Below are 18,648 nucleotides of genomic sequence, written 5' to 3' on the forward strand. Positions count from 1 at the left end.
AGCTGGTGCCAAGGATCTGCCCCTGGACTCGCAAAGACAATGAGGGCTTTTTCTGTGTTGCATATAATATATACAGTTCAGACGATGGGCCAGAGATGTGATAATATTATTGCAAGTGTTACCGCAAATGTACTAAGTTTCACATGGAGTGGAAGAAGAAAGTCATAAATACAGTTGGTAAGAAGCAGTCTTTCACAAGTGTTTACACTGAAAGAATAATAAAATAAACTAAACATGCCGTCGTCCGTTCAACACATTTATTCCCTACTACTTATCCTTTGAGGAGCTGGTGCCAATCTCACCTCGTGCTGGGTGAGAGGCAGGATACACCACTCTACTGTAGAACCAACATACAGAGATAAAAAAAACCATTGCCACTTTCAAACCAAAGCAGACATTGGGTGAAGCATGCAAACTCCACACAAAATACCATCGTCAATTTGGAAATACATACATACAGATGGATAATCAAATCTACATGTCTCAATATGTATGCAGTTGTCAGTTGAATAATTGATTTGTGGACATCTTAATCGTGTTGCCCAGATTCTTGTGGAAGTAGGCCATGGGACAATCCAGGCTTTCCCAAAACCCCAAAGTTCTGTACATGTATATACCTTAGAAAAGAAAAACTCTGTGGGTCTTTGTGCAGCTGCATTTGTTTTGGCAGGCGGGCAAGTGATTTCATTTGCACCTTCAATGCAAGAAAAACACGGTCAAAGAAATGAAAACATTATACAGAGGCAGTTGGTGTGAACTGGATATTAGACAAGAGAACGGTCTGATTTACAAGGACGTGCATTAAGTTTGCCACCAACCCTGCTGCACGCTACGTTCATCTCACACCTCCACCTGTTTCCAGGCAAAACAGGAAACATTAAAAAAAAAGGAGGGGCGAAATTATCGCACAGAACAAAGGTACCGGTTTATAGACATTTGATTTTTAAACAGTCCATTAAAAAATGATTGACTTGGCAAGATGCAGCCATCTGCTTAAAAATGTACAGGCTAAAGGTTTTTTCAGTCAAAAACACTGTCGCAAGCATGTAACTCAACAACAAAATAACTCAACTATGGCTAGATTTGGAATTCAGTGATACATCCATTGAACTCTTAGGTGTGCTGCTCATTTCCAAGAAGCACCATGATCAGCTTGGCCCAGAGAGAAGTGTGTCTAATTGAATAAGACGTGGCGTTTGTCCTCACAATTTGGGCCAGAGCCAAAAAAACGCTGAGCATCAGGGGGCAGGGCCCCTTCAGGCCATGGCGGCTCTAAGATTACCTCCCTCTGTTAGCTTACATCTTCACTAGCTTTTCAGCCCCCCCCCCCCCTACCTCATTTCCCCCTCTCTCTCCCTACATGAGGCCAATTTGTTGTGGCAGGCGTGCGTCTCAAGGTCCAGATCATGTTACCCAAATTTAGGTTTTGTTGGGAGGATTTTGGAGCTCGTCCAGACCAAACAGACAAGGCAGTGCGTCTCTCCAAGGATCGCCTGGCAGAGAGGACGTGATATGGGCCGCTATATTCGATGACATTTAATAGGTGGCCTTGTGGTGTACAAACAGGATAATCTGTAGACTATAATATTGTGAAATGTCTTACTGAGTGCCATTTGATGGGCACTATTATACTGTCCACTTCCGCAATCAAGTAAAAATCAGAGCCCTGATCATTTTGCACACACTGGACAAAGCATGACAAAATATCAGTCTAAATGAATTGTTACTCATGTTGTAGTAACATTTCAGCTGCTGTTCTTTTTTGCTTTTAAAAAAAAATGATTTAAACCCCATGGTTCTCCTTCATAACGCAGTCATGCCTGTCCCACCATGACCACAGAAATAGGAATTGGGTAAGAGAATACTCATCCTTTCCCTGGATGAAATTCTGCTACAGTCGCTGACACGGGAAGCAGCAGACTGGGTCAAGAGGAAGAGAAGCTGCTGTGGTTTATTCGGCATTGCTTTTATCTTCTCCATCGTTCCTGTAGATGGTTGCCTGATGAGCATGAGCTGTGGCTGAAGTGTTGAAAAGGTCTGTGCTGTGGTGATAACCATCTAAAGGCAGCAAATTGCAAGTTTGATGATGGTACTGAGGCCATTCCAGATGAGGTCGTTCATCTTTTGTAGTTCAGCAGTGTGTTTTGACAGGGATTTGAATAACAGACTGTAAAATTAGGCACCCATGCCTACCATAAAATATCACATTAAGTAAACTTCTACGTTTGGGCCATTAAAGGTGCATTGTAAAACGTTTAGTTGGGATTTTTGGCTTGTATAAGTGTACCATCGCTTTAAAATAATAAAAAAAAATGTTTAGTTTTAATATCCTTAGAATTAGCTTTTTATGTTAATTGAACAGATGTACTTTTTTCCGAGTGGATAAGATGAAGGAGTTGTGTACGAGGATTTAGATTTTTTTTATGTCATACGAAAGCCACCGTAGTTTCCTGACCTGTGTGAAAGCCTGAGCAGAGGACTCTGCACTCTTGAAATTAGATAAATTAGCATTTTTGGCATCATTGCTAAAATGTTTGCAGTGATATTTTAAATGGAAAGTAAATAAAATAAAGTGGGGAAACCCTCCATGTATATTATATATTCCATGTCAGAGGCTAATCCAAAAACATACGGATGGTTTTCAGCTCCAGTGTTCGGTCGATGAGACACAGTGGTGGCACTTCCGAAAAACATCCTCTAGTGTTACTAGGAAGTTTGGGCAAGTGACTCCTGCCTCTGTTCTCCTCCAAAACAATGGGCAGCAAGTCTGGGAACAGAGGGCAGAGAGAGAGCCCTTTAGAAAGTAAACAGACTCAGAATTGAAGAAATAAGGCATAAGGAGGCATCTGAAACATGTGGGCATTATGGGAATGTCATATTGGATGGACAAAGACTAACTGTGGTGGCTGCAAAGTATAGAATTGTCCCTCCTTGTTTGGAAAAGATTACATGATTATGACCCCGAGTCATTTTCCCACAGACCTTAGATAAAGCATTGTGAGCCCGTTGCACCGATAGACAGTGCACAGTCACACAGAGGGAAGACATGTTGGTAAACTGGGCATCCATTATGAATGAACTTGCTGTTTGAATAGTAACCAGTGCGGTGTCATAAAAACATTTTGTCTTCCACTTTTTGGGGCTACTTCAGGCCAAACACAACGCAAAACAATAGATGCGTGTCTTCTGAACAAGTGACATATTAGTGTCATTAATGGTATTATCATGCCGGACTACAGTTATGCTGTTATGCTGGCTGACAAGCAGAGGATTTAAAGAGAGCTGTATTTCTCAGCCAGACTCTTAAACATCTCATTTTCCATTAACATGAGACCCGAGAGCAGCGTGTGTCATAGAAGGACATAAATCTCCTCTTTCCCTTCCCCCCTCCCTGGCCCCCGCACAGTGTGGAGGAAGAGAATACAATCCAGATCTGCTCTCTGCTTAACCCCAGCAGTGTGCTGCTGAACAAGAAGGCAACAGTCACTTAAACTTAAACATCTCAGCCGGTTACAAATCAAAAATCGTACCTTCTCTCTTCTCACCTCGTTTTCAGTACGTGTCACATTTGGCCACAGTCGCGTTCACAAAAATCCTGTCCAGTCCCCATATCTCACTCTGTACCCCCACGAGGAGGCCCAGATATACCCCAGTGCTCCATCCTACCAGCCCTACCAAAGCAGTCATTAGCTGCTCATCCCCGTGCGAGGGGGGCTTCACAAACGCAGTGATGGATGACTCCTCTCAGTCGCCTCTCCTGTGGCAGAGGGGAGCACGCTGCTTCACCAAAAGACCCTGCTGCCTGCTGTCCAATCTGCTCCAGAGATGACACACAATCAGCCAAGAAAGAGCCCATTTAAGGCACTAGCCTGTGCTTTTTTAAAATGGTGTTAGAGACTGGCAAATGGCCATCCAGGGCCTTTTTAATGGGTGTATAGTTCTATGTTCTCATGGGGACACCAAGCACACTAAAGAGTAGTAGAGGGAGATTCCTGGGGGTCTATTTAAGTTCTGGTCAAAGACTCACTTCCATGTTTCCAATTTTAAACAGGTCTAAAGAGATCATCTGTGGATGTGATAAAGCTTGTAGAGTATTGAAGAGAGAGGGAGACTGAGATCCAAGAGTATAATCCTGGACCAAAAAATCACACCTCTTCATCACACAAACAGACATTTCTCATTATCTTCTGTGTTAAAAACAAACTTAAATCCAAACTCCTTGCACCTGTACCAAAACCAAATGTTCTAGTAACCCTGTTCTGCTCTGGGCTGTAAAACAATAAGGCTATAAATTCCTATTTTTAACAAATCAACTTGATTACAAGTCTGTCACGAACACAAAAGTAGTTAATGTCCAGCATTACACACAACCAAGTCAAAGCACCACACAGCATACACACACACAGAGAGAGAGAGAGACACACACACACACATGGATATAAAGCAGCCTGCTGTGGTATGTTTTGTTTGTGTGGCAATAATGGTTTATGGAAGACTTATGATACCCCAGTGTAACACTATAAAATCCACCAATGTTTCTAAATAAAATGGAAATAAATCTACAATGTGGTTAAAATTTCAAGTAGTTTTCAAGCTGCATTAAGACGGTTTGTTTTTCTTTAAAACAAACACGCAGCATGAGCCATGGTTATTGCACTTGGAGTCGGATCATTTTCGAGTCTCCCTGAAGGAAATGCACATTTGTGATCTGTTGCATCTTTGATGGGAATTGGCATTATAAGTAGAAACACAGTTCTTTCTCATCTGGATGCAAAGTCACACAATTTCTTGACCCAACTATTCACTGTGGTCAGCACCCTGAAGGAACAGTACAGTAAGCTAATGTCTGCCTTGAAAGATTTTCTAACGTGAGTGATCGTAGGCATTTCTGGGAGTAAAACCAACACTTTAATACCTTTAGGTAAATATAAATAATTAAGAAATGCAAAAGGGTTTGTTATATTTCCATGTTGCGTCCTTCTAAAGAAGTCATCAGTACTGCACATGCATGCATGGGTAATTGCAAAATATTAATAATTCATTCCCAATAAGTCCCGATAGGTTTCACTGAGGGTTTTCAGTCGGCTAGATAAAAGTGATACATCACTGCTCAGCCACGTTGTCCAAGGTTGTTAACAACAATGGAAGATTTTGAATCCTCATCACCAAAACTGCAGCTTTGACATCCTTTATACTTTTCAAAAGCTAATGCTTAATTGAATCAATTTTCCTCGAATACGTCCACTTTCTCACTGACACACTGACCTACGAATGCAGACTCAAACACACTCGCACACATATATTATTTGGTCATTAAGTGTATTCTCATTAGTGGTGAATGGGTCTTGATTAGGGGGCAAGTTCACACAATCCATCTGATGGCCATCCGCAGAGACTGGGGGAGGATAGAGGGAGGCAGGAGCAGCACCAGCACCAGCCAGTCAATTAGATAGCCTTTAGAGTTAGATGGTTCTGCTGAGGGGGTCACATTTGGACACTTCATTCTGCCTTCCATTGCAGATTTCTCCCCTTCCACAAGCACACATATCCTTCACTCCCAGAGCATAAGCACCTACATTTCAACAGCCCCTCTGTGACACAAGCTCTGCTATGGCAGAAAACACACAGCCCAGAGAAGTCAAGAGTCATTAGCTGGCATTGACACTTCTTGGTCTTGTAATGTGTGTTTGCACTGGTACAATTGGATTACACTGCAGTACTGCATCAACACTGAGCCTCAGATTTTGGTTTTGACGTGCATGAAAATGGGAACACAGTGGGGATCGAGTGTGACAAGGTGAAATTAAAGTAAACTTTCTCACACGATGACATGCTTGTTTTTTTGTTACTGATTAAAGGCCCCTCACAGCTGGGGTAGGCGTCATATTTTTTTTGGTATCATAGATCAGTAATTTGATTATAACCTTTCAGCGTAATATAAATCAACTGATTTTAGAGAAAACTTGGCTTCTGGATAGGCTTTTTTTCAGTCTTGGGGAAATCTGGCTCTTCATGGGAAACTTTGACTAATCACACGACATTTTAGAGACGGCAAGAGCACTCCTAGGTTGCTGTCCCTGTATTAGTAACACCAGTCTTTGCCGCAAAGCAACCTAAAAGATTCTATAATGACATTTATCAACCGAATTGAACTTTGCGGTCCCGTACGGTTAGAAAATAACTGGCCCAAACAGGCTTTTAGCTTGGATTTTAGATAGGATTTTTAGAGGGTGTCCTCTAAAATGCTCATTCTCCCTCTCCGGCATTGCGCGCAGCTGTAAGCGGGCTCTCCGCATCCAACGCATAATGGATAATATCTCTATTTGCAGTTTTATCACCACATCCATATATGACACATACATAATGATCTTTATGACGAGAATCGAGTGCAGTTGCAATGAAATACAGGGGATCCGAGTAGATCTTAGTAAAACGTGTTGGCAGATTCTCAAGAGCGCACTTTTCATTGTTTTCACTCCGTGGTCTCAATCTTTGTGTGGAAGACGCTTTAGCGCTGTAATCAAGGGAATAACAGATGCATCAGGTGAGCAGATCTCTTTAGTTAACTGCTCAAAGAGCGAGAGAAGAGAGTTCTGTCGCGGGTAGTTCATAATCTGCGCTGCGTTGCAGCCAAGTTTCGCTTTTGCGCATAGAAACTTTCCAGCATTTAATAGGTGCTGTTCCACAGTGTACTCACATCTTGTTGGAATTGTTTTATTGGTGTCTCAAACTGATGCGGCCAGCACGCGCCAGTCTATACCCGCGCATCATCACAACATCTTTTTCGGTGGTTACCGGGGGAAACGGGAGGTAAAAATAGGGCGTCTTTTGGGCGTCCTGCCTAAAAGTAGGGCATCTAATTTCTTGTTATTTTCAGTACAGGGTGTACCCAGGACGCCCGGACGCCCTGCTGGCTAAAAGCCTGGGCCCAAACCATTCCATTTTTCAGTACCTTTGGGGTACCAAAGTAATGGTACGGTACAGGTGGCGTTAGACCCAGGAGAGTGAGCTGATTGGGCGACTGCCCTGCTACAGGTGTTTCTTCACCGCATCCAAAGCTTCACATCTTGTTGATGTCCTTCATTGTTGTCCGTCCATCCGGCCATCGGACACAGAGAACACCCAGGATGTTCATAGTTGAAAACGCAAGCTTGACCGAGGGCTTTACCGTTCCACACCATACCTTACTGTACCAAACCGAACTGTACCATGATGGAAACACGGCATAAGAGAAAGAGACATAAAGCCAATAATGTATCAAAACAAGAGGAGTGCTTCAGAGATGGCGAGATGGTCTCAGGTCATCTGTCCAGTATGAAGCACTTGTGTCTGTCTGTGTTTATCTGAGCTCAGGACAGAGAGCAGAGATTCCAAAGTGTTGACATTTAATGACCTGGCCAAGAGAGTTCACCATTGCTCCTACCTGCTAATGCTTTAAAGGAAAAACTTACTTTACTTTAAAGGAAGGATCGAGTTTACCAGCTGCTTTTTTACCGGTATGACCGCAGAGTGTGAAAAACACACAAAAACAACTGGAAAACACTTTTTTTTATAATGTATCAAATAAAACACAGTAAAATCTAATGTAATCAAAACCTGGCTCCAAACTTATATGAGGTGTTGAATGGAAACGAGACAGCAATGTAGTCAAAAGCAGAGTGAAAGCAATATGTGCAGATGACTTCAGTTTATCCTGAGGTGACACCAGACTCAAACAGCATTCTCATATGTCTGGACTGGACGTGAGGCTTGGGGCTTAGCCAGTACCCTTCACCAGACACTGCTGCTGGGTATGAAGCCACAGGAGGCTCCACAATGAACTCAGAACCTCCCAGACATGTGTGCAAGGTGACTACATTTGGTGTGTGCCACTGAAAGGCGTGGAATGGATGGAGGAAAACAGAGTTTTTGCTGCTATTTTTTAAAGTAATATAACATAACTTGATGGACTGCAGTATATGGCAGTAGCAGTTGCATTTAGGCTGTTGCTGTTATGGCTGGCAAGTTTGCAACTCGCCCTTCCAGGTATGCCAATAGTTAATCAGTCCCCCACCATAAATAAATAAATAAAGCAAAGGCAAAAGCTAAGTTGGTCTAAGCAGAACATGAGACACGACAGGCTCTTGGCAATCAAAATGAAAGTGGGTGACTGAGCTTAAACATAGAGCGACGTAGTGAGACATAGTAGACATGTTGGAGAAAAGGAGGCAGAGAGAGCGACAGGGCGCTGGCTAAATCATGCCTCACTGAGAAATCTCCAAACCACTGCATCTCCAGGGGAAAATGTTTTCACCATCCTCTAAGTGCCCATTAACTGTGTATTCCCATTCCAGCCGCGCTCTGCACAGTACTCCGGCACAGTGGGAGCTGCGGCTGAGGCCGCCCACGGTATTCCGAGGAGGCCAGACCTATAGCTGAGAGCTGGGCCGAGTGAAGAAGTGTGGAAAACTGTGCGGGGTTCCTGGTGCTTGAATACATGTAGGTCAGTCCTTCTGCACACAACGCACACCTAGAGTAACTGGAAGGTCCAGCACCTCTAGTGTATCCCAGCAAACCTTCCCCCTTGGCTCTTTCCGATGTCAGTTACCAGCGACTTATTACATCTCTTTAAGTTGCCAAAACTATTTACAAGTATTATTAGCTCATTTGCCTTCTGCCATTTCCATCATAGATTTGAGCATCTTAGGGTAAGGGAGTCTGCGCCCCAATTAGAGTCTGATAAATAATCGATAGCTGCATATTTTGTAAGCAGGAAGTAAACGATTAGCCCCCTAGGAAAATGTAGAGAGTGATAGAGAAGGACATAGAGAGCACATGGGTATGAAGGGCACATACAGTACTGAGCTTACCTTTCCCGCCGCAATGCCGTTATTCTGCGTGTATAAAAGATAGACGTGTCAGATTTTATGAACCAAACGGTTGTCCTTTGGATGAAATGAGTGAGGTCTCATCATTAGTTTGCTGTAGGGGATGATCTGCATCTCCCAGGAGGAATTGTGTAGAACACATAGTGTGTGTGTAACTGGTCGAAAGTGTTCATACAACAGCCAGTGCAGCCAGAAGCAGACCATGGACAAGGACACCACAAGTGGAAACAGGAAGAGCCACTGCAGTGCCATGCCTTTATTTATGTATTTACTGTGCCACATTGAAACCACAAATATGAAGGAAAATATGCAAAGTGATGCCAATACAGGTCTATTTTTAAGTGCTGTCTTTTACCATTAGTATTGAGCTCTTTTTTGTGTTTGCTTTCCTGCAGGGTGTGAGCATATACAGAAAACAAAAATAGATTGAAAGCAAACTTGTTTGAATGCAACTAAAAGCAAATTGTAACAGTCCAATTAGAATCAATCTTTAAGAAAGCAAAAGGGAAATTTCTTTAGTTATTCACATCCTTAAACCTTCCCTTTAAAGTATTATACAGTCATGGTAATCCCTTGATTTTATCTTTTCTCTTTTTCGTCTTTTTTCTCCTGCTCTCAAATGTCATCCTCAAGCCAATCAATAGTTAAAGGAATCATTCAAAGCCATTCGTATCAAAGCACACTGCTCCGGAGCGTGGTGCGTCATGAACTAATGAAAGCCTGTGTGTGGATAGATTAGTCCTGTCTTCTTTAGCTCTCAATCACAACTGGTGAGACGGAGCGAGTCCAGTGTCGGAGGATCAAAGGGGTAACATTTCAAAGTCTTTTTTTAAGAGCAATGATGGAAAATAAAAATGAGTATTAGCACATGGAATTATAACAACATGTTTGTTCCCAACAGTTTTATCTGGTGCAGAATATAAGTTAGGATAATGTTAAAAAATTAAATATGACAATGTTCAAAATGCAACTGAGTAAGTTCTATAATTCCACTTCTATGAAATATAATAAACTATATTGTGGCAAGTTTCTATTTGACGAATAAAAAAAGCAAAAAGTTTTACTTTTGATGGAAGCACAAAGATTAGAAAAGGGGAAAAAAGGTCGATTGATTAGTGTCTTCATCCTTTGATGCAACCTAATCCGTGTCTTAGAGAGAGGATGTTAGGAGCAAAGCATCTGCATATCGTGAAGTTTTGGGCTCTGGGTGTTTGCTTGTTACTCTTAGTGATGCGTTGCATTTAACTCTTTTGTTGTCAGAGTTCGTGGAGAATTGACATAGACAGGTGTGAGATTGCGGAAATGCTTATGTATCTATGTGTATGCGTGACAAAGCCCACACCTTCTGCCTGGGTTTGTGCGTGTACTCGCTCGGACCTTTGGCTCAGTCTCGCGGTGGGGTTTGTGTGCGACGCCTATGAAGGAACTCCGTGAAAAGGAGCATTGTGCTGAGAGAGTGTTCTCCTGGTGGGTAAAGCCCGTAAGCCACTCTCCTCCACATGGGGCTGACGGTTGAGGTTTCTGAACTGTGGTCTGGAAAACGCCTGAGACTGCTTACCTCTTACACAATATCCCTAAAAAGCTGTAAGTGTTGCCCTGAGAGAATGATGGACACGGCAAATATTGTCATTTTCAGAAATGAACTCTGGAAAATATCTGGAAAAAAAAATTGGTTCCAACATTTTTTCATTCACATACAGTGAATGCAGCTGTACTTTGTCCGGATCAGACATATTTACAGCAGGAGATTGTTTGGAACATTTAGGCGAGGGGTGGCACCAGGCTTGAGCATGCAGGATGTAACACAAATTCTGCTGCTGAAAGGCCTCCATCTATCATCTATCATCTATCATCTATCATCTAGCTATCATCATCTTCTATGGCTTTATCCTCCACCTGAGGTGCCAATCCTAGCTGACATAGGGCGAAAGGCGGGGTACACCCTGGACACATCGCCAGTCACTGAAAAGCCTCTTTTTAAGTATTTTAAATCTCATAATATATGTGTATTTTTCCAGTTTTACATTTGTTGCACGTTAGCAACATCATCAATACACCTACTTGCTCACTTTGAAACACGAAGAGCTTTTCCCGCTGTATTATGGCATCAATCGAACATGTTTACCAGTCATTATCTGGAAATTTAGCTCGGGGGAAGTTTCAGTAAATGTTCAGAGTGACTTTTGTGGACATTTGTGTCTGGACTTTAGTTTTATGTCTGACAACAGCTTATTTGATAGAAACAATAAAGAGAAAGGTGTGAAAAGTGAAGCAGTGGATGAGACAAAGAGAATTAAAGTCAAATTTAGTAATAAGAATGGAACAAAGGTCATGTTTTTCTTTCTTCCTTGTGCTCCAACAGTTTGTCCTCACTCACTTTGACTCGGACACATCAGTATGTACGGTACGACACAGTAGATGGCTTTTAAATGTATTTGGAAAAGTATATCTGGACACAATCTTCTGTACTCGTGCATCATCTTGTCACATCAGCAATCTAAATGTTATCCTTGATCTAATCGTAATTCCCCCCGCAAATAGCAACGGGACTGTCAGTGATGAGTAGGGGGAGCCACTCTGTTAAGGTCACATAGTACACATGTATGAGCGTGTGTTTTGTTTTGTACCTGTGTGTGTGAAAGTTTGTTTTTGCACCGTAACACAGTGTTTCAGCCCTTGACACGTCTGTGGCTTGTATGATGATAAATTCAGTGCAGGTGTCACCCTGGTTACGGTAAGGTGAGGATTGATGGTCTGCAGAGGCCGGCTATCCATCACCATCGCATCGGGATTTCAAGAATCTGTTCCTGATCACACTCCACAGCGGGGGCCACGCGGTAACGACCCCTCTCAGTGCGACACCACAGGAAATCGATACCAGGCACTCAAGGTCAATGTACTGTTGGAAAACTACTTAAGCCCTGACGGATGGATGGCCCGCCCGTAGATGAGACAAGCTATTGACAGCGCTTCCTCCTCCTCCTCCCATACTTAGAAAATCCACGCACACGAAGACATCAACAATGTGTGTCCTTTAAAGGCCTGAGATTTCTTTGTTTATCTCCACCTTGCTGTTTCTGCTCCTGTGAAATGAAGTGACCAAAATCGACCGTAATCAACCAAATGCATCATTTAAAATACTGGAAGCTTTCCAGTCACATTGGACTTAAATACATTACTTTCATGGTGCTTGAACTGTTGCCTTTGCTGCATTGCAGACACAAATGTAACACATTTAACCTGACCCTTAACCAGCTTAAGGACAGTGGCGGAGTTAGAGGGGAGGCAGGGGTGGCACCGGAGCCCTCTGAAATCTGATTGGCCACCCCAGTTGATTGACATATCGCGCGGCACTGCACGTCTTGTCGAAAGGAGCCAGCATTTTGAATCCTCCTGTACAGTAGTTGGCGCTATGTACCACAAAGAGTTGTAATCCACCATACTAGGAGAAGAATAAGAATCGCCACAGAAGAAGAATGAACAGCGAAGAAATCTTCATTCTTAAATACGTTTTATAGTAGTTCCCTAATGATCCTAACCCCCTGAAATAGCCTTGGCCACCGCATGGCCACCCCAAAGAAAAAGTCTAGCTCCGCCACTGCGTAAGGAAGGCCCCAGATTGTACATTTGAAAGGGGCCTAAAGAAGTCAGTAAGGCTTCTTTTGTCTCATTTGTCTGTTCTGTCCTTATGAAATTATGTGCTAAAACAATATTCTTTTTAACGTAGAATCAAGTAACTAACGTTTACATGAGAACCCTTGTCACTCCTGCAGAAACTTCATTCTGCTCTGTAAAAAGTCTATCAAAGGACCATCCCTTGAACGTCTTACCATATGTGCAGCTGTGTTTGCACGTGTAAATTTCTTTCAGCGTGCTTGCTATCGGTTAGCGATACCATGAATTAAGAGACTAACGTTTGGGTGAATTGCCGGGGCTTGTCTCAGTCTTGGCAGCTACTGTGCAGCCACAAAACCCAGAAGTGGTGTAGCTATCCCGTCTTTTTTTTTCCAAACTCGTCTTTAGGTTGCCCTCTTTTGCGTCACGTTTGCGTTAGACTTCCAGCCGTTGGTGTAACACAACTCCATCATTGGGGCTGTTCTCTGCCAGCAAGGTCAGTGACAAACCCATGAGCACTTCAGCACAACTGCTTATATCATATCCATCTGATTTTAAAACGTTGAAGAACCCACACAATTTTATCCCTACTGTATGTAATACACAATTTTTTCAAAGAAAGATCAAATTGCCTTGTAAAGCAGCCCTTCCATACAATCAGGCAAACCAACTTGAACAAGCAGGGTGGCCGGCGTGCGGATAGAGAGACCGACCTTCATGTGGTGCACGCTGCGTCAGAAAGCACCTGCTCATTTTACTTGAGGTTACGCATTCTGTAAGTCGTACATGAAGATACCAGAGCTCTACATCCTGTGCTGCAGCAACCAGTCTTTCACATGAAGAACCTCAAGAAAAAAAGTCCAGGATGACTGATGATCTGAGAATATTCCTCACACAGGAAAGCCACAGACAGACATTTCGAGTAAGAGGAACAGGGTTTTATCAGATGCTGTTGAATGTGAGGAGAAAACAGTGCAGCGCTGCCTTTTTTTTGGGCCGGGGGGGGGGGGGGGGGGGGGGTGCAGTGTTATCACACCCTCAATGAGTTGTGATGCCTTTGATGATGATGAAATTTGGTATATGGTAATCGTAAAGCAGCAGGAAAAGTAGGTTTAATACACTGACCATGTTTTTCGGTTTAATTGTGAGGCATTTTTCTTTGTCCCATTATTTCACGTTGCCGTGCATGTGAGCTTATTTAAACGTAAATGTAAAGGAGCTGATGATAAATACACCATCTCCATTTCATTCCTTTGGCAAAACCAAATGCAGTCTCTCTTTTTCCCGAAGAAAAAACGTGTGTGTGTGTGTGTGTGTGTTGTCTTATCCTGTCACAGAAAAAAAAGTGCATTTTCTATATTTGGGTGGCAAAAATTAGTCTGCAGGCTACTTACGCAAACATCACACAATGGTACAAAGGTGATTACTCAAAATCATTTAGCTCGAGCAGTAAACTAAGTTTTCTTGCGTAATAGGATACTGTATATACGGTCTAACTACGGTGGCAATCCTTCATTATGGATTTATGTTACGCCTTCTGTTATTTCGACTGTACACCGCACACATGAAGATGTAAAGGGAGAGTCATGCTCACGCACACACACACATGGAATGAATCCAGACAGTTGTGAATTTCCCAAGAACCCACACAACACATGCAATGAATATTGCCTTCATCTACATAATGGATTATGTGGGTCACCATAGAGGTGGTCTATTTTTCTTACTCTAGCTCATCTGTGTGCCTTATTCTTTTTATACCTACAAATAATTAGTGTATCTTGACAGCACAACACATTTGTGTTAGCGACTTTCTTCCCTCTAACCTATTTAGAATCTGGAGTCACTCGCGCCTATATTGGCGCCATTTCTGGGTTTTAACTACAAGGATCCGTTGTTGCCTTCCACAACCACGTCTCTCTGTTGGAAGCATCGTTTGCATCCAGTTTGGTGGAGCTAAGTCCTACAAAATCAAGCCAACAGCAGCAATCGCTGGACTTGAAGGACAGTGAAGAGCTTAACAGGCCTGCAGAGGTAGACGCCCCCTGCACCGCAGCCTGGATGTATTATGAAATAAAGTTAACCCCAGGTTTAATCCTGTTGTTTTCAGGTTTTACTAGATTCCATTTCTGACCTATGGCTACATGCTGCTCACTCTGGACCAGGCGTTTTTTCAAGATAACAGATCAACACATAGAGAAGGACTTTGTAACCGTTGCCGTGTTTCTTAGGAGAGCAAGAGTGGGAGGACCGACTCCTGTTTTCTTCAATAATGTGTTTTTTTTAATTCCCTGTTGGGTACAACCACGGTCAATGCCATTTTGTTGTGCTTTTTTTAAAACCTATATTACTCTACAGCAAATATTGTGTGATAGATTAACAACTTGAAAGACATGAAAGTAACTCTACTTACTTACTTTGAATAATGTTTTTATAGCTGGAATAACTAAAAGAAATTGCAACACGTTATTATGATCGAGTACACAAATGAACACCTTTGTAAAAGTGCCAGGGAAGGCTGTAGTTTCAACATTGGACATGTTCCACAACTTTTGCTGAGAACCTCCGAATAATTTAAATATTGTTGTATTTCTTACCAACTTTTAAACTCTTACACTGCAAAAAAATGTTTTTTGCCCTTTTTTAAAACATTTTCCATGGTCGCTTTGGCTTGACCTATTGGCTACGCTGCCCTCTCACTTTTCTGGTGGTATTGCTTCATTTGAGCTGTTTTGACTGTTTCCATAGGTTTTCAGAAAACATGCACGGATACTAATTAAAACAGGAGACTCCATCTCATGTACACATGTTTGCTGTTGACTGTAAATGTTGCTGTAGTGTTTTTGGAGGCCAGGCAATGAAAAGTAGTCTGGATATAATGATCTTCAAGAGTTCAGGATCCAGAACCCTGTGTACCAGTTATTCATAAAGTGAAAACATAGGAAAGCCATAACTATTCAATTTTAGCTGTCTTCAAAACAAACTGGAACACTCATCATACCTTACTGTCTATGAAGACGACGTTCGGAAAATGTGTGTGACGTTTTTATGCGACTTGGTAAATCTGTTACTGCCATAAGTGAAGGCTGGCCCACACTTCCTGATGTAGATTTTGTTAAAAAGATCAGAGGCTCATGTTGCCATGTTTTATGACCCCTGGAGGGCACTGACAAACCTTACATTAGCCTTAGTCTGGGCCTTCAGCCGCCTGTTTGAACATGAAGAATTAGCCAAGCTCTCAGACACTGGTCATAATGTGGTCGCCGCTCGGCTTTTCCACCATAGCTGGGCCAAATGGGACGTGGTGCTGTGCCAAAAAGCCCAACCTCCGAGGCTGGCTATTCATGGTGGGACCTCCCTCAAGAACAGCACACAGGGAGTTGGAAGGAAGCAAAGAGGTAGGGGACATTTGAGAAGATTGAAAGAGGGAATAATAAACAGAGGAAGACAAAGCGAAAATAACGACAGGGGAGGTGGAACACAGGGTAGATGGATGGATGGACGGATGGAGCAAGTTGCTGTCTGAAAGCCAGCTCGGTGTGTGGCGTGGAGGCCACCTCAGTGCCTCACTCTCAAATCCGCGGGGCAAGAGAGAAGGGGAAGCCAAAATGATCTTGGAGAGATTAAAATACGATAATAATGATAATATGATTGAGTTAATGTAATGTAAAATGGTAAAAACAGGAGGGCCCAGCTTGTAGTATATTGAAAGTAATGTGTTTTTCCAATATCAAATTTTTTTTTTTCTTGTTTCATGTTTCGAGCCAAGGCACTGAATCATCTTCAAAATGAGTCACAAGGCACTGTAAAGTAACTTCAACAGCATTTTAGTATTATCCCATGCATGCTATGTGTGTGTGTGTAAACAAGTGCATACCCGTAACACAAACCTTATTTTAACCTACTTTTAAATGTTTTTTTTTTCCCTTTACTCTTGATAAAAACGCTGCTTGCACTGGGGTTATCTAGGGGGAGCTGCCCTGTTTTTATAATAATAAGTGCGAGACATGCAGTTCTATATAAAGCTATTTAGCATTTAATGTGAGTGTTAACTGCAGATGGTTGTATGCGTCCATTGTTTCCAAGATACAAAAACAGACAGTCCCCTTGTCATAGTTGTTTTGCGTTGAGCTCGTTTTTCACCTCAACCTCACATGGCCCTTGATGATAATGTTCGGCTACCCAGAGCCTCAAGGGCTTCAGGGGGGTGTTTCAGAGGAAAGAGACACTGAAAGACGAGAGAGACGGAGGACGGAACGAATATTAAGTATGTAAGAAAAAAAACAACAATAATGTGAAAACAATAAGGCGAGATGGATGGGAGACCAAAGGGGGCGTTGTTTGTGGCTTTCTCTTGTTACCGTAACCGCAATGCAAAGATTCCTCATCATTGTGGCTTCTCTGTCATGGTGGTGGTTAGAGCTCATGCAAATGATGCTAGAAGAGACCTTCTTCTCTATTTTGTTCATGCCAGCCTTGGCCCCCACACAGTGAATAATAATCCAACAAGTAGTGTTGACACTTAAGCCCAATTTATACTCCTGCGCAAAGTGCTCTACGTAGGTTACGCGGAGCACCCTGCGTCGACGGATAGCCTGTCAGAGAGCCTCTGCTTCGTCTCCGGCTGCACAAAATATTTTAGTAAATATATAAGTGTCCGTCACTCCGTCAAGGGACAACGGAGAAGGCAAGGGCTGTGATTGGTCCTCAGGACAGGCCGAGCTAAGCTGCTCTGTGCCGGCTCACAGTGCGCACCGAGCGTCCACAGAGGCGGAGCTGATCACCGCCGACAACTTCGCTGCCAAACTATGAATACGTCATATCTTAATACACAACCCACATGTTAAGACTCTAAATGGCTAATTTCTCGCCTCAAATGATCTTAAAACTGCGTTCCGTTGCACAGAAAAGTGAGAAACGGCCACTGTTTCAACAACAACAACAACATCTCTCTCTTTCTCTCTCGGACGCCATTGCTCACTGTAGCCAAAAGCGCAACAACCTTGCGCAGCGACCCTTACTGATCGGGCGGGAAATTGCAGCGCGTATCCGTCCACGACGCAGAAGTATGAAGGCTCGAGGGGTCCCCTTGGATACGCAGTCGGATAACGCATTACGCAGTCGGAGAAATACAATGTGGCCTTTAGGCCCCCTTTACACCTGCCATTAGAACGCCCTTGTCTGTGATCAAGATAGCGCTTCACCACATGCATTTATAGCTGGTTTTAACAAGTGGAAAGCCGATGAAAGCAGAGGAGACTGCACAGTTTAGTCGCCGCAACCAACAACCAACGTATTTCCGCTCACGTAGATGTGGAGCGGAGACGCGCCTGAGACTCTTTTGCATTTACGCTTCTGCTCAATGTGATCACAATGCGTGTGCAACCATCTCCCAAAGTGTGTCGCAGTCAAATTATTTTAAAAGGCCGCAAGCTCTGTGGCAGTTACATTTTGTGGCAAAAAAACACTTCCTGAATCCATTTTTGCCATGTACTTGTACACCTATAAACAATTTAAAGTTGCCAATTAACCCAACCTGCAGGTCTTTGAATTAAGGGAGGAAGTCAGATTATCCACAATAAACCTATTCAGGCATGGGGAGGACGCACACGCAAACAAAGGCTCCATCTGGCCAACAGGTTTGAACCCAGAATCACATTGCTGTGAGGTGAGAGTGCTGTCAACTGCTGCACCACCCACACAGGACACAATACTTTGATGTGTCCTGTTAAGATGCCACACCCGGCTTCTGTTCATGTAGCATGCCTACTCTTCCCCTAACAATGAAACCACAGAGAGAGAGAGAGAGAGAAAGTATTATGTGCACTAAAAAGGCATTTTTACACCTTTTCTTTTCTTTGTACAGAAATCCAGTTTTTATCAGTAGGATATTTGATAATCACTCAGTTAAATTATGCTTACTTTGAAGTTGCGATTGTAAAGCAAGTGGTGTGCTCTACCATTCTGCAAATCACGTTGCTTCAGGCCATAAAAACTGGAAGAAGACCACAGTACAGAAGCTCCTCTCCTATAGCTGTCCGACCCCCCAGCCTGGCACACCAGGGCGAATTTTATATCATTAAATAAAGCCCTTTAAAGCCATTTTACGACCCCACGTGACCTTACTTCATGAAGGATCTCCTTTGTTTTTGCATCTAATCGCAGC

The 18,648-nt window shown here is 42.9% G+C and overlaps 1 long non-coding RNA gene across 1 annotated transcript; it reads right to left on the reverse strand.

Annotated features, from left to right (window-relative positions):
• Positions 1–1,773: 1,773 nt before the first annotated feature.
• On the reverse strand, positions 1,774–3,749 carry LOC310936654. The gene is made up of 2 exons (XR_014593007.1): positions 3,546–3,749; positions 1,774–2,767 (listed from the first exon to the last, which is right to left on the reverse strand). It is a non-coding gene; the product is annotated as an uncharacterized lncRNA (long non-coding RNA).
• Between the last annotated feature and the right edge of the window lie 14,899 nt (positions 3,750–18,648).

This window comes from Microchirus variegatus, assembly GCF_963457635.1.
Source record: "Microchirus variegatus genome assembly, chromosome: 14".
NCBI classification, from domain to species: Eukaryota; Metazoa; Chordata; class Actinopteri; order Pleuronectiformes; family Soleidae; genus Microchirus; species Microchirus variegatus.